This window comes from Nestor notabilis, unplaced genomic scaffold, assembly GCF_000696875.1.
Source record: "Nestor notabilis isolate BGI_N333 unplaced genomic scaffold, ASM69687v1 scaffold21269, whole genome shotgun sequence".
Taxonomy (NCBI): Eukaryota; Metazoa; Chordata; class Aves; order Psittaciformes; family Psittacidae; genus Nestor; species Nestor notabilis.
The window spans coordinates 8885-23433 of record NW_009945361.1 but is presented as its reverse complement, the minus strand read 5'-3'; positions in this window follow the sequence as shown (position 1 = coordinate 23433).

Sequence of the window (14549 nt, the reverse complement as noted above, 5' to 3'; positions counted from 1 at the left end):
AAGGGAGAGGGTGGAGGTGGCGATTAGGGAGGCGAAGGAGAGGTGGAGGGCAAGAGGAAAGTAGCAACTAATAAGCATGCAGCCAGCCAGCTGTCAAGATGCTGACAATGCTGCTCCGGGTGTGAGCGCTGGCACGGAGGCTGGCGCAGGGGCCTGCCGGGGAAGCGCTCGCCTCCCCTCGGAGCCTCCAACCTCGTCTGCCGAATGCGGCACAAGCGGCGGAAAGAAAGAAAGGAGAGAGCAGGGCGCAGATGGAGCGTGCTGCACAGCCTCTTCAGAAACAAAGTGCACCTAGGAAACAGATGTTGTTGCTGCAACAAGCCCCAAGCTGCTGGCTGCTCTCTGGCTCCTTCTCCCAAGCGCGAGAGGGGGAAAGCGGCCCCGCAGCAGGATGCCTCCCTGGTCAAAACCTTTCAGTCCAGCTTCAGTCCCAACCTGCGAGAGCTGCCACAGCTTTAGACCAACTTTTCCTCCACATTCCCCATCCTTCTCATCCTTGGTCCACCTGTAGACTCTCCAGCGAACGTCCTCATTAAAAAAGCTGAAGACTTCCAAAGGGAGTGCACATCTGCAGCACTTACTGAGGGTGCATCCGGGGGGCTGAACATCAAAGTCAGAAAATCAGCAGAATTGCTGATATTGAGGTCCTGCGTGACCCCAACCAAGTGTACAGAGGCTTGCAGCTCGACCTACTCTCCCAAAGTTGGCAGCAGGAGAAAGCTACAGGATCCCCTTGGAAAACCACATCAATGTAGCCACACACTTGAGGAAATCAGTTACCCACTCTGGAGCATTTTCAGTTTGTCCCATGCCTGCTACCAACTCGGCTCATAGTGCAGCAAGAAAGTCTGGCTTATCTGAGGCTTTGGAATGGGACAACACTGCATCTTCACAGTGAGAATCACTTCAGAGAAGGCAGTAGGAAAGGGGTCACCCATTGACACAAGTGTGGTGTGAAAACAGATCTTCAGTCTTAGAAACAGGGGATTTACTACACTGTATTACTTGCCTGAAGCATCCTATCTCTTGCCTATGAAAATTATACCTGCTTCAACATTCATATCACGACTACAGCCACTGATCAGTGTCAATGCAACCAAGAGCTGCGGACAGATGCTGTACTAAACAGAGTGTGAAATTCATCCCATATCCTAGAGACTTCACACCCCTGGCTAGAAGGGTTAATCCCTTTAGGATGTTTTATAGCGACAGTAACAAAGTTTATCTATGTACACCTTTTCCTGTTGGGACTAAGAGGCAAAGCATGTAACAAGGAGCTGGGAATGGGGAAAAGCGTGCACCTGGGCAAGGAAAGCCCAGGGGAGGGCTGTGCTGGGGACCCACAGGACGGGCAGTGAGCACTGAGTGATGCTGCTGGCTCTGGTCTGGGCCCCACCATGCCGAATCCCTCACCAGTGCGAGCCGGGTGTCAGGTTGTTCACTCCCTGTCAGCAGCTGCAGCGGAGGAGAGCGCTGGGAGGGATGGGCCGTTCCCACCAGGAGCTGTCATCGCGCCGGCACAGATGTGCCTGTGGCTAGTTTACATTAGTCGGGGCACTGCTTTTGTTTTTCCCTTCTCATCCTTTCCAAACCAAAAAAAATACCCAAGACTTGAAGTCTGAGGTCGAGGCTCTGATCACTTCTTGGGTTAGGGAGAGGTCAGAGAGAAGGCAGGCCCGGCAGGCGCAGGGAAAGTGATACCATGCCAAAGCCCTCCAAGATACCAAAGGAAAGCTGTAATAAAGGTGGCAGAAAGGAAAAGGGAGGCAAACTAAATGGAGGTGAGAGGGTCAAGAAAGAAGTGAAAATGGGGGAGTTGGGACTTTGGCCTATTTCCTTATACTGCATTTGTCCTCACTGCTCCAGGGGCTGGGCAGGCAAGGAGTAGGCAAATGCCACGGCTTTGCCTTGCCTTCCTCAGAGCAGGTGCTGTCACCTGGGACCGCCACATCTCAAGCAAACATCCCTCTTCAGCTGCCACTCTTTCACTTTGTTTAGGTGTGGGTTACTTGTGATAGCAAGAAAACCACTCCTGCTCTCACCAGAAACTCCATCCCACTCCATGACAAAAGTTTAATCAACAAATGCACATCCATAGTGTGCTCTGGTCCCAGTGAAACTCCGCTTTCCCACACAGAGAGCAGGATGCAATCCTCCAAACCTGTTTTCACTAGTTCTGCCCTACACTGCTTCCCGCAGCAGCTTTTGGGGAGCACATACACTCAGCCAACCCTCACCTGCCAATGATAGGACACCACTGCATCTACCAAAATGAGCGTTTCACCACTGATGTGACACTGCCACCATAAATCCCACATCCTAGGCTACCTAATATCACTCTATGGCCTCTCTGCAGCCGGACCAGTGATCAGAAACGGGCCCCAGGGAAGGAGGACCATGAATCATGGCAAAGGTGTGACATGGAGCTACCCTGAAGAGAGCCATCTCAATTTTATTGTCTCTGTCACATGACGGGGTCAGGCTTTCAACAGGACAGACAATAAATATCACAGAGTCCATTCATGCTGGTAACCCCCAGATGAAAGCAGGATCCCTATGACACAAACCGAAGCAGAGGAGTGGTATACCAGACAACCACCTCTGGTCAGCACCCGCATGAAGTGCTGCAGGAGTGCCTGGGCAGCAGGGAGTGTTTTGGTGCGTCTGGAGGCTATCAACACCTCCAAACCAGGTCTCAGATACTCTTGTTCATAAAGAGAATCACAAGCCAGAGAGACACAAATTCAGATGCTTTTTGAGACCAGCCTAGTTATTTATATGCTTAAACACAAACCTACCTTTAAGTTCCAAAAAACGCCAAACCAACCCCCTCACTCCCCAAAACATACCCCAAACCAGCAATCAAAAAACACAAAGCCATCTTTGTCTAGGAACAATAGAAAAATCTTGTCCATGTCCAATTAGGGACAATAATAGAGTGAAACAAATACAGAAACAAAAAAAAAAATCCAAACCAGAAAAGCCAACAGAAACTGCCAGTGACACTTAAGCTTTCCTTGGGGGAAGTTGCAATGGGGATATTTTCCTGTTGGAGCAGGGCAAAGACTTGGGTAACTTTATTAGCTTTTGAGCGCTCTTCCAGTGTGCATTTGAAGAGCAAGGGTGCCTACAGCAGTTGTGGTATAGAACTGACCAAGCTTATGTTAAATACAATTCAGTGGCAGAGCAGAAATACCTGCTAAAATCATAACAGAGGACTTTATTCTGCTGCCTCCAAACTCAGCCTGATCTTTGCCATGACTTCAATGGGAGCAGGCCCAGAAACTGCATTACAAGCACGAGGCTAGTTTAACACAGTTGACATCAAAATCCAGAAGAGCATACAAAAGAGACAGGACAAAGTACTCGCCAGTAACGTCAATACAAAGTTTAATCCCCACATGGCTGGCTTTAGAGACATCCCCATCTCCACCATAAAGAGAAACTGCCTTCTAGTTTGCACTCCTTTCAGCAATGGCTTGTTGCTGGGAAGCAAAAGAGCACAAGCCCATTTTTCTTGTCCTTTGAAGATGGTATTTAAAAGCTGGGGATTTTTTTCTCTTTCATAAATTAGGGAATAAATGGGAGTTTTTACTTTCCATAGCTGTCATTTAAAGGCTTTTCATTAACCATAATCATTTTGGATTATTGAGTGAGCAGCTCAAAAGACTAGAACTCTCTGCTGGGACAGATTTCCCCTAGAAGAAGACATGTCACTACTCCGAAAAACACAAGAGGAAGCTCGAGGCCAGCAAAACAAAGGGACAGAAATGACTGCCCATAGAAAATACTCTGGTGCCAAATGCCTAGGTGGGGTGTGGGGGCTCAGCGCCGAGTGCCAGAACCCAGATGGGCTGAGCCACAGATCCACGGCCCTCACTTGTGCTGTGACCAGCAGTCACCAGACTGCTCCAAAACCCCACAGGGCCCACCTGGAGGGGAAAATGATGGGGGACACACACGCAGCAGGGTCTGGGAGTGGGTGAAATGATGGGGGGGACACTCACAGCAGCATCTTGGGACGGGTGACAGATTTCCCCTACCCCAGAGATGAAGAGGAGACAGTCGTGTCTCTTGGACTATTTTGAAGATTGTGTTTGCATGTTGTTTGCCCATTTATCCTCCCAACAATAAATATGTCTATCCAAAAATGATGGTCCAGTTGAGGACAGTGACCCAAACACGGGCAGGAGATGAAGCAAGACCTCACATCACCCTGCAGAGCCAGCACCTGGTTTCTCCCTCTCAGCAAGAGGGTGATCCACAACGAAAGGATGGCAAAACGCTGCTGCTCCAGAGCCTAGGAAGGGGGACTCACCTGCCTGTGCCCTGGCCATGCTGGTGAGAGCCACGGCTAGTGCCTGCCAGGCAGCAATGTCTGCACGTATGGGCACAGCACAGACCCTTCACCGGCTCCCTGCTTTTCACCCCTGCCCATTTACACTTGCACCCGTGTTCACAGCACGAGCAGAGAGCCGGAGACACCTCCCCAGGCCCTTCACACAATAAGCACCAGCCGCAATTCCAGCTGCAAAGTTTGCTTTCCTTGACACACAGTTTACTTTCTCCTTTCCCCCGCATCCCGCCCCTGCCACTTACCCCTCACTCCAAAAAGGCTCTCTCAAACAGGCTTAAGCTTTAAACAAATAAGGGCTTGGCAAGCAGCAGCCTGCTCCTGTTTCCCTCCCTACCAGCCCTGCTCTCCCCCCGCTTGCCTCCACCTCTGAGCCATGGCGCAAGCGGAGCTGGCGAGCGCCGCGCAGGCATAGAAAACAAACACGTGGAGCAGAGCCAGCTGTGAAGTCGGATTTGGCATACGCTGTTTGCGAAAGGAATAAAAGCACATGGCAGAAAGGGGAAGGGGAGAAGGGGGGTAGCGCGGGGAGCCGGGGGTGCCCTGGCCTCAAGAGGAGAGCGTGGCTCCGTTACAAAGCTCTGGCACATGCCTGCGGGGAGGTCTGTACGTATGGGTGCTGATCTTGTGCCCTGCGTGGAGGTGAAGGGGAGAGACAGGCCTACAACAACAGTTAGTGAGCTACTCTACATCACACTTCTCCTAGCGAGCTGGACTGCTTTTGCACATGCTTGCCCTCCTTCCCAGGCAAAATTAGTGTGTTCTGATGCAAACATGTGAAAAATACATACATTTTTACGTCCCGGGGCTTGCAATTCCTCCCTTTTCTCTCTTACGGTTTCTTCTTCCCCATGTACACTGTGCTCTAGAGTCGATGGTGCAGGAAACCCTGACCCAACTTCCTCATCACCTTGGCTGACATTACATACATTGACAGCACGCATTCAATTCACACTAAACCTCCTCCTCATATATATATATATAAAAAAATATCTAAAATCACATATATATGTGATTATGTATTATACCTATATTCATGTATATAATCACATATATATATGTGTGTGTGTGCACGTGATTTTTTTAACACTCCCAACTGTCCCTTTCTGGAAGGGTTTCAGACAAAATATCCCTTCTCTTACACCCCGGCTCTCAGGGACTATCAACCCAGGTATTACTCTCCCCTCCTCAGCCTGGTCTAGCCATGAGAATGGCACCTTGCAGGCTTTAGGAACAGATTACCTACAGCCTTACATCAGTGCTGAGATCCACAGAGGTTTTCCTCCACCTCCCTCCTCTCCCAGTTGTCTCCAAGTAAAATGAAACAGAAGCCCATGCACTTTGCCTGGTTTGGGGCAGAATCCAGTAATTTGATGTGGTTTGCTTGTGGTTTCCACGAAAACCCATAAACCAGCCCAGGTTTGCTTGGAAGGTCCTCAGCTGTGTTAGGAGGCAGCAAGAAAAGCAGCAGTGTCCTACCTGGTCTTGGGCCTCACCCAAAACAGGCCAGCAGCTGGACAGATTGACAGTCCAGGCTGACCACCCAACAACCACCTGCAGACAGGCTTTCACCTGTCTCATTACCACCCCTGAAACACAGCAAGATCTTTCCCCTTAGCCCACCGAGAACACTTGTTCAGCATTGCTCCACACCACTAAACTGACAAGAAGAGACAATATTTGGGTATGCTCTTCCTGTGAACTATATTATGGACCCCGAATTGCAGCCAAGGAAGGAAACTTACCTTGGAGAAATCTTGCAATTGCCTTTTTGTTCTCAGGCCAAATAAAGCCACAGATCACTGCAAATGAAGCATTGCTCAAAACCAACCAACCCACTCTGATCTCTTTCCTTCTGGGGGCAAATTAGGTATTGCAAGACAAAGAGGGATAGAAACTCAGTCATGGAAGTTATGATGCCACATTTCTGGAATTGTTTCTACATCCATTGGACAAAATATACCCCTACCTTGTGTCTCAGCTTCCTGGGTTGCATAAACAGGAAGAGCAAACCTCAGCTGGTACAAGCAGCAACCAGATGAACAGGAGTCAGACAATTTCAGATTCTCAGATGTAAGGTGCTACACAGGTATGCAGTGTTATTATCTGTACTGCTCCCTGGTAGCCCCAGGATTTCTGGATTAGTAAAATACAGATGTCAGCACCCTGGGGATACTGCCTCAGTAACTGATCCAAGCGGGGAGGGGCAGGCTGATAGCAGCAAGGGGAAAAAACATGAATTTGCATCACACAAAATATTGTGGTTAAGGGAGACACAACCAAGAGATTATTGACAACAGAGAACAGGATAACTCAGTGGGGTTTGTCAGACTAAAATTCTTGTTGTCAGAGACTCAGGTAAAGTGTTTGTCAAGCAAACATTCAAACATGCAGCTGCCAAAGGAGAAGCAGCAAAGTCAGTGTGGTGCCATTTGGAAATGGCCCACAATCAGTGGTCACAGGCTGGCCGAGCCCATCAGCAGGTACTAGTGAAGCCAAGGGGCTGAGCTACTACAGGAAGACCCACCACCAGGTTAGATGAACAAGGAGCAATTCACTCCTTCAAAATATTTTCATCTGGCACAGGATTTCCAGACCTGGGTAGGTGTGGGTACTGTGTCTGCATGGCTTTAAGAGACACCTTCCTGCACCACACGCATCACATGCAACCACCTGGGCAAGTGAAATGAAGCCAAACTCCAGGCTGAAGGGAGTCCTCCAAGAAAGATAATAAGCAATAACCACTTCATCTGGAAGTCTGTGGTGGTAGTTAGTGTTTGTAAGGAGCCAGAGACCCAGGCCAAACACACCACACGTTTAAGGGCAAGTCAGCTAATTCCAGCCCTGAAACCAGGGGTGCCTGGTGGCACTGAGCAAGTGAAGGGAAACACTGGTCTTCTGCTTCCCATCCAAGTGCCTATCCATCAAACAGTGCTTCCCACCCATGGTTCACAAGACCACTGAAAAGGGTTCATGGATGACTAAAGGGGTCCAAGGAAGGGGTGAAAAATATGCAAGTTCAGATGTGCTGTGCAGCAAGTTGTGCATATGAAATCTCCAACCAGATCTACTGACCTCCATGGGAAAGCATTCAAAATTGCACATGTCAGAAAATAAAGCCAAAACCCATCACAGACAATCCTGCACACACAGCTTCTGTCCACATGCATGTCCACATTCTTCCCCACATCATCCCAGTGGGTGACACCAGAGTGATGGTATATTTATTTCCTGCAGACCAGACATCTCTCAGCTGTCTAGAAAGAACCATGCAAAACTCAAGGTATGTTTTAAGGCCAGCACTGGATGCATCACCTCTCTATTAGTCACTGGCCACCAACATACCCACAGCAGTGCTGCTATAACCACTCCTTGGCATGTTTGCAGCCAGCTGCACTTTGTGCAAGTGATCAAAAATTCACATGCTGCAGTCAAAGATGGGGGAAGAGGAAATTTGTGGTCTCCATCACAAAGTTATCGACACCTTCTTTGGAGCTGAAGATTGTGTTTATGTTCAGGAGGTTCATGGGGGATTAAGAAACCTGTTATCCCCCTGGCTACAGAAAAGGGACCGTGAGAGATCAGAGGGCTGGAGAGACTGCTGGTCCTCATGAACAAGGGGCTTGCAGGCTTAGTTGTGGTGAATAGTGACTCTGCCCGAGTTTACCAAAGGGACTGTATGCATTTTATACATACAGCATCAAATCTCTGGTCTGAGGGAAGACAGTGGTCTTCCGAGGAGAACCCTACCCAGATTGAAGAGACTGGATGTTCATACCAACAGCCCAGCACCATAGACCAAAACCCTTGGGAGATTTTTAATCAGGAAATAGATACATCACCTCCTCTGGAGTCCTGACACAAGTGCTCCAAATATTTACAACCTGGAAGATGTCTTAATGAAAAGAGAGTTGCTTTAAATTTTCCTTCTCTGCTCACCTCAGTTTGCTACTGTGCAACAGACCTGCAGCAATTAAATCAGCAGCCTACACACCATGCAATATTTATGGTTCAAGGCAGTCACAAATACAGCAGTACATGCCTAAAAAGGTCTTCCACCCTCCAACAACACAGTTGTCTTACACAAGGGACTGGCTCAAAACAGAGAAGAGGAACCAGTGCGGTGACCTCCCAGCGGTCCCCAGCACAACCACAAGCTACCTGGGGCTGGGGCTTGCTGCTGCCCAGCCCCATTAGTGCAGGGTTCCTTTGGTCAAAGGACAAGGTGTTTCCCAAGCATCTTGTGCATCACGAGGCAAAATTACTCCCTGCCCCCTGATGGGAACAGCTGAAGCAGAGTTCAGCAGCATCCCAAATCCCACCAGGTGCTTCTGGCAGGGCAAGAAACGGCAGTGTTCCTGACCCTCTGTAAGGAACAAGCTAATTTTGTTTTTCCAATGACAGCCACACCAGTACTGGACTCTCATTGATAAACAAGCACAGATTTCTCATCCGCTCATTACAACATCCAACACTAATCCTGGACTTTCATTAACGTTTAGTCAAACAGCAGACTTTGGCTTGAGACCGTTCAGGTCACCTGACACAGCCCTGTTTTAGGTCCAGGACTTTGGCATTTCCCTGCATGGCAGAAGTGGGACAATAAAGGGTTAAACCTGGTACAACCTCAAAAATCACTCTTCACTTTCCAAAGCAAGAACATCTTTGGCAGGGTCCCCATCTGGAAAATGACATCCCGTCCCCCCTCGCTTCCCCCTCTTCTCCCCCTGAACTCAGAACAAAGCACTGCACTGCCCAACATGCTCCTCCACTGGTTTCATCTTGGTCCAAAAACTTCTTGCGTTTCAACTCCTGCCAAAAAGAAACGCATAAAAAAAAATTTATAGAAAAAAAAAAAGGCATGTGTGGGGCAGGGGGAGAGGAAGCAGAGAGAGTAAAGGGAGCCATTAAAATTGAATTTTGATTAGCTACCAGTGGTGGAAAAATGAAACAATGGGGGAAGGAGAATTTTCTCTTGTGACATCTTGATGCTGAAATGAGTAGGCCCACAGGAGACAAGACTTCTCCACATAATCCTCCACCTAGGACCAAACCTAACTTGCTTTACCTTTCCAGTCCACCATGTGCAACCCCATCATCAGAAGAGGCATCTTCTTCCTCAAAACAGTTTTCTGCCAGTCCCCACATACATTTCTCAGCATTCCCACAGCTGTAGCCTCCCAGCATCCCCCAGCCCGCACTGAGCCCCTGTTGGCAGAGGGCTGGAGGGGACAGCACAGCTGCCCTCGCTGGCCTTTCCGCCTCCAGTACCAAATACAAAGGCCACTGCAAATCCTAGAGAAAAGGAGCCCAGAGGAGATGGCTTGTGCATGTTCTGTGGATAAGCTGGACGGGCCAAATGAAGAGTCCCAGGCTGGGTCTGTCTCCCATAGAGACACCCTCCAGCCAAAAACCCCAAAAATTTTAAAAAATCACATTGGCTAAAGAAGCATTTAAAAGCAAAACAAAAAAAAACATCCCAGTTTGGAGAGTCTGCAATAGCTAAACCCAGGGACACGCAGAGGATGTTTTTTGTTCCCTCAGTACAAAAGCCCTTGGTTTCTCCTCCTCCTCATTCCAGCATTTCCCCATCAAGGGTGTCAGAGACAGTTCAAAGCCTCCCAGCAGCACACACAAAATTGGGTCTTGCTGCCCTGAGGACAAGTGGCTGAGGGGCTCTGGGAACTGAGGAGACCTGGGGAGCCCTGAAGAGCTGGGCAGGCTGAACCTGCTGCCCTGGAGGATGGCCAAGGGGTCACCCCTCCAGCATCCCTGTGACCTGCCGCAGGGCAGTGTTTCTCTTCAGGGTTTGGCTCCCCAGGGTGTGATTCTGGCTGCAGGACTATGCCATTTTGATTCCCCAAGGCTCACTTGTGCCACAGCTGGTGTTCTGCAGCATGTCAAAGACAGGGAGAGATTAACTCCACTTTTAAGTCTCTCATTACTGTCATATTTTTAAACACATCTGGTTGAAAATTTTTTGGCAAAGCCATAAAGAGATAAAGACCGTAAGGAAATCTGCAATTTGCGAACTTTACCTACTGGTCTAGCCTTTATCGGATGGCATTCTCTCTCCAGTATGCATAAGTTCCACTTGCTTCGGCTTTCTGTCCTATAAGGACCAAATCCACCAAAACATCAATCAAGACTTCACTGTCTGTACTGTTTGAGATTTTAACAACTACCCTCCTGACTGCTGCAGCAATCACAACCTCATTTTGGTACCACCTGATGACGTTTCACTTTCCTTGTAAATGGTGACAGCACCCTCCCCAGACCCAAAGATCCAGACACTGAAAACATATCTCCCACCCCTATCTGTAAAATTCTTCTTTTCCTGCTACTCAGGAGAGAGATGACAGAACACAGCCAACTGGTACTCTGACTGGTTTTCCTCTTTTGCAGACCATCCCATGTGTCTCATCAGCTGCCATGTCTCCATCCTAGTTAACTTAGTTTAGAAAAGCAATCCGTTTCTACAGCTGTGGACAACATTCAAAATCACTATCTGTCATGACATCCTACATAAAATAAATAAGACAACACCACCCACCACCTTCTATTAGCAATCTGTTAAAGAAAGCAAACAGTCACCCACTTCTGAAGATGCCTGATACGGGAGGCAGCATTTCTCCTGTAGCCTGTCCCTGCCTGCCAGTGGCAGACAAAGCCTGTTCAGCAGTGTCTGCACAAGAGTACTATTACGTAAATAGCAAGTAATGTCTTGGGGCCAGCTGAGAAAAAGGGCCCCAAGCAGGAGGCTCTGCACATGGAGCAATGGAAGTGCTTGCCCCAGAAGGCTGCCTTTCTACAGTACTTCTCATTTTAGCAGGATGGTGCCCATTAAAACCCCCTTCAACCCTGGAAGAGGTGGCTTGGAGCTCCCAGCCCCCTCACCCAAATGCTAACCCACTCCTTGTAGCCCAAAAAAGGAAACAAATTCATGCCCAAATCGCTTCCAGTACTTTTTTTCCAGTCTATTGTTATATGACTGCATTTGGAAGTAAGGGAGAAAAACAAATACATAACTGTGGTCAGTGTCTGCAATAGAATATGGGAAGGGAAAGAAAAAAAAACCAACCTCCAAACCCAATCCTTGTTTTATATGTTCAGTCATTTTTGGAGAAAGCCGTAAGCAGTAAAGTGGCCAGAAAGAAACAGGGACATCAGCCCCTGGGCCTCAGGGTGTGACAACAGGAGAAGCAGAACAGAAGTGAATCTGCTCTCCATCTATTGATGTATACTGTTCAGTCCAAGAAATTCTGAAAAGCCCCAGCAACAGTCTAAGCCAAGAAGTCTTCTTTCTCTGTTGCAAACAACTAAGATGTTTTTGTGCTGTGAATTGCTTTATCAGTTCATAAACCTTTTTAATGCAAAAATCACCTTTGCTGGAGAGGTGTCAGAGGGTGTTTCACAGAAAAGATCAGATCATCCTCTCCAAAGCCTCACCCAGCGGTGCTCTGGGAGAACAGAGCAAACCTCTGCCCTTTGCTCACTTGTCTACCATGAAAAAAATTACTTAAAACTCTTTGAATCTTCCAAAGATCCTCACGTTACTGTCCAGTAAAGGAATATAAAGGAGTATTTGATTCTCTTATTTTCCGGAGACTCCTTTAAGACATCAGTATTAGGTACTCTAAAAAACCACAATAAAAAGACATTGCCTGCCTCAGGGACATTTATCTCTAATTGCTTACAGAGACTGTCAACGCTTTCTTTGAGAAGGAAAGTCTGTGACTGTCCTGTAGCACTAAATACCCCCAGAAAAACTTTCACTATTCAGTGCAAAGTCATCTGTAGACCAGTTCAGTCAGTACCTACCCTCCAAATTATGTTAAATACCATCACTTGCTACGGACCACAAATGCAATATTGGAAGTTGGAAAGGAGGGCTTCTCCCTTCCCTGCAGCAACTGGGAAAACTCAGCTATGTAAAGAAAATACAATCTCAGAATTTCCAATAGGGAAATAATTGATCATTTCTTAATTTGGAAAATACCATAAACTCTTTAAGGTTGAAAAGTATTTCTTAGTTTTGAGGAAATGCTGCTCCATGATTTTAAATCCAGTTGTGCAGCTAGCACACTCTGCCCTGGGATGGGTAAAGCAAGCTGTTCTCATATAGCCACATCCACAACACGCCACAGGATTTCATAGTCCCTCATGAAAGAGATAAGCTATATAAACATCAACTATAACAGTGGGACATAAAGCAGCTTCCAGAATTCCCTCTGCAATCCCAACAGGGAAACAAGGATAATTTCCCTTTGTGTTTCTTGCCAGCTGAAGTTTGTCTGTTCCTCTGCTTTGCCGATAACAAACATCTGCCAGAAGCATCCCTTCCCATGCAAGAGGGAAACACATCCATTGCAGCCTTTGAGGCTCTGTATCTCAGCAAAGCCTCTGGAGAGCCTCTGCTGTAAAAGCCACAAATAACCTCCACTGGTCTTACCTACCAACTACAAAAGTGCTACATGGAAAATGAGTCTGTTTTTGCAGCCCACAACTAGTTGAGCAGACCTTCAGAAAAAACATATGAGGAGCCTCTGGCCAAGGCAATCTCTTGAGGTTCACCCCAGATGTGCCTTTCTAAGGATTTATTTTAGGGTCTTCCTTCCTAACCTTTATCTACCACCAGCTTTTACTCATATATTTCTTTGGCAGAAAGCTCTAGAAGCCCAAGGCAGGAGGCTCCCAGACTAAGCCGTTGATCTGTGGCTCATTAAGAGCTCATGGAGGCTTTTTGGCCTGGTGCCTACATGCCCCTTGCAGATGCTGGCACCTCGGAGCATGCCATGTCCGCCAGCCTGACTAAGCTGCTTCTCTGGCTGCCTGTAGGGAGACAGGACAACACAAACCCCTCCCAGTTTGCAAAACACTGTGAGATCAGAAACGTTGATGGAGGCTTGAAAATATTGCCTTTGAACCTCCAAGCCCCGATCCACCAGCCGGGGGGAATGAAAGGCAGGAGAGACATGGATCTCCTTTCAAGGATGGTACTTCTCCAGCATAACCTCTGGGGAGTCAGCAGCCCTGCCTGCAACTGCAGGCAGCCACCCTGCCCGGGCAAGGGCTCCCTGAACCCGCTCCAACACGCCAGCGCCCTGCACTCGCCCCAGGTCGGTGAGGGCTAGGAGCATCTCTCCAGCGCCTGGGGACGCACCCCTAGTTGTTCCTTATCAGCCTTCCCCAAAACAAGTAAGGGCAGGGGCATCCAGGATATGGCCCGACAAGCCTGTCTCAGCCCCGGCAGCTGCTGTTGGCAGTACAGGAACCTCAGGCAAAGGAGGGGAAATTAAAGACAGAAAATGGGGAGGAAGGGGGGTGCGAGGGCCTGGCAGCAGCGCTGCAGGGAACAGGGGCACGCTGGCAGTCTCAGCTGTAATCCCTTTCTCCCTCCCCATTGTAGGGTCTGAGAAAATAAAAGAGCCTCCCTGGTAAAACTGAGAAGGATGTGCGTGCCAGGAGGAAGGAAGAGATTGTTTTCACTAAGCATGAGGAGGGATGGGTGACACAAACCCATTTTGACACCTTCTCCATTCCACACCCTGCCTAATTCAGCTGGACAGAAATGGAGGCAGCAGCTACGTTGGTGCTTCCTTTCAGTCTTTCACATACAAGGAATGACCTGGAACCAACAGAGAAGAAAAAGCCGTAACTGTGAAGCTGTCTGGCATCTCCCACCACTCTCCCCCTCCCAAGGCACTGACTGAGCCAGGGATGAACTGTAAGGGCCCAAACACCTCATCTAAGACCTCTTCTGTGATTAAATTATTTAGCTTGTAGAGGGCAGATCAAAACCACTCACAAAACAGAGGAGTCCTGCTTCAGATAGGCTCTTCTGCCTGCAGAGCAGAGCAAAGAGTCATCTCTCCAATCCAGCCACAAAGAGCCTCTGGCAACACAGTGCCATTAAAAACAATATGCTTCAAAGCATTCCTCTAAGCAAAAAGCCTCCAACTGCAGTTCAGGCTGTTATTCAGAGAGCATCTGGGCATGGCCACTAGCAGCCCCCCAGGAGTGTTTGCCTAGTTTTTGCAAAAAAACAGGTGCCAGAAGAGGATGCTTATGCATTCCCTCCTGCTCCCCAAGAAGTGCTGTATGTCATTCAAGAAAGCAGAGGTGAAGGAACCTGCCCAGGTTTCACTGAAGCAATCCTATCCCCCTTGAGAGATAGTTCCGCTACCCCATCAAG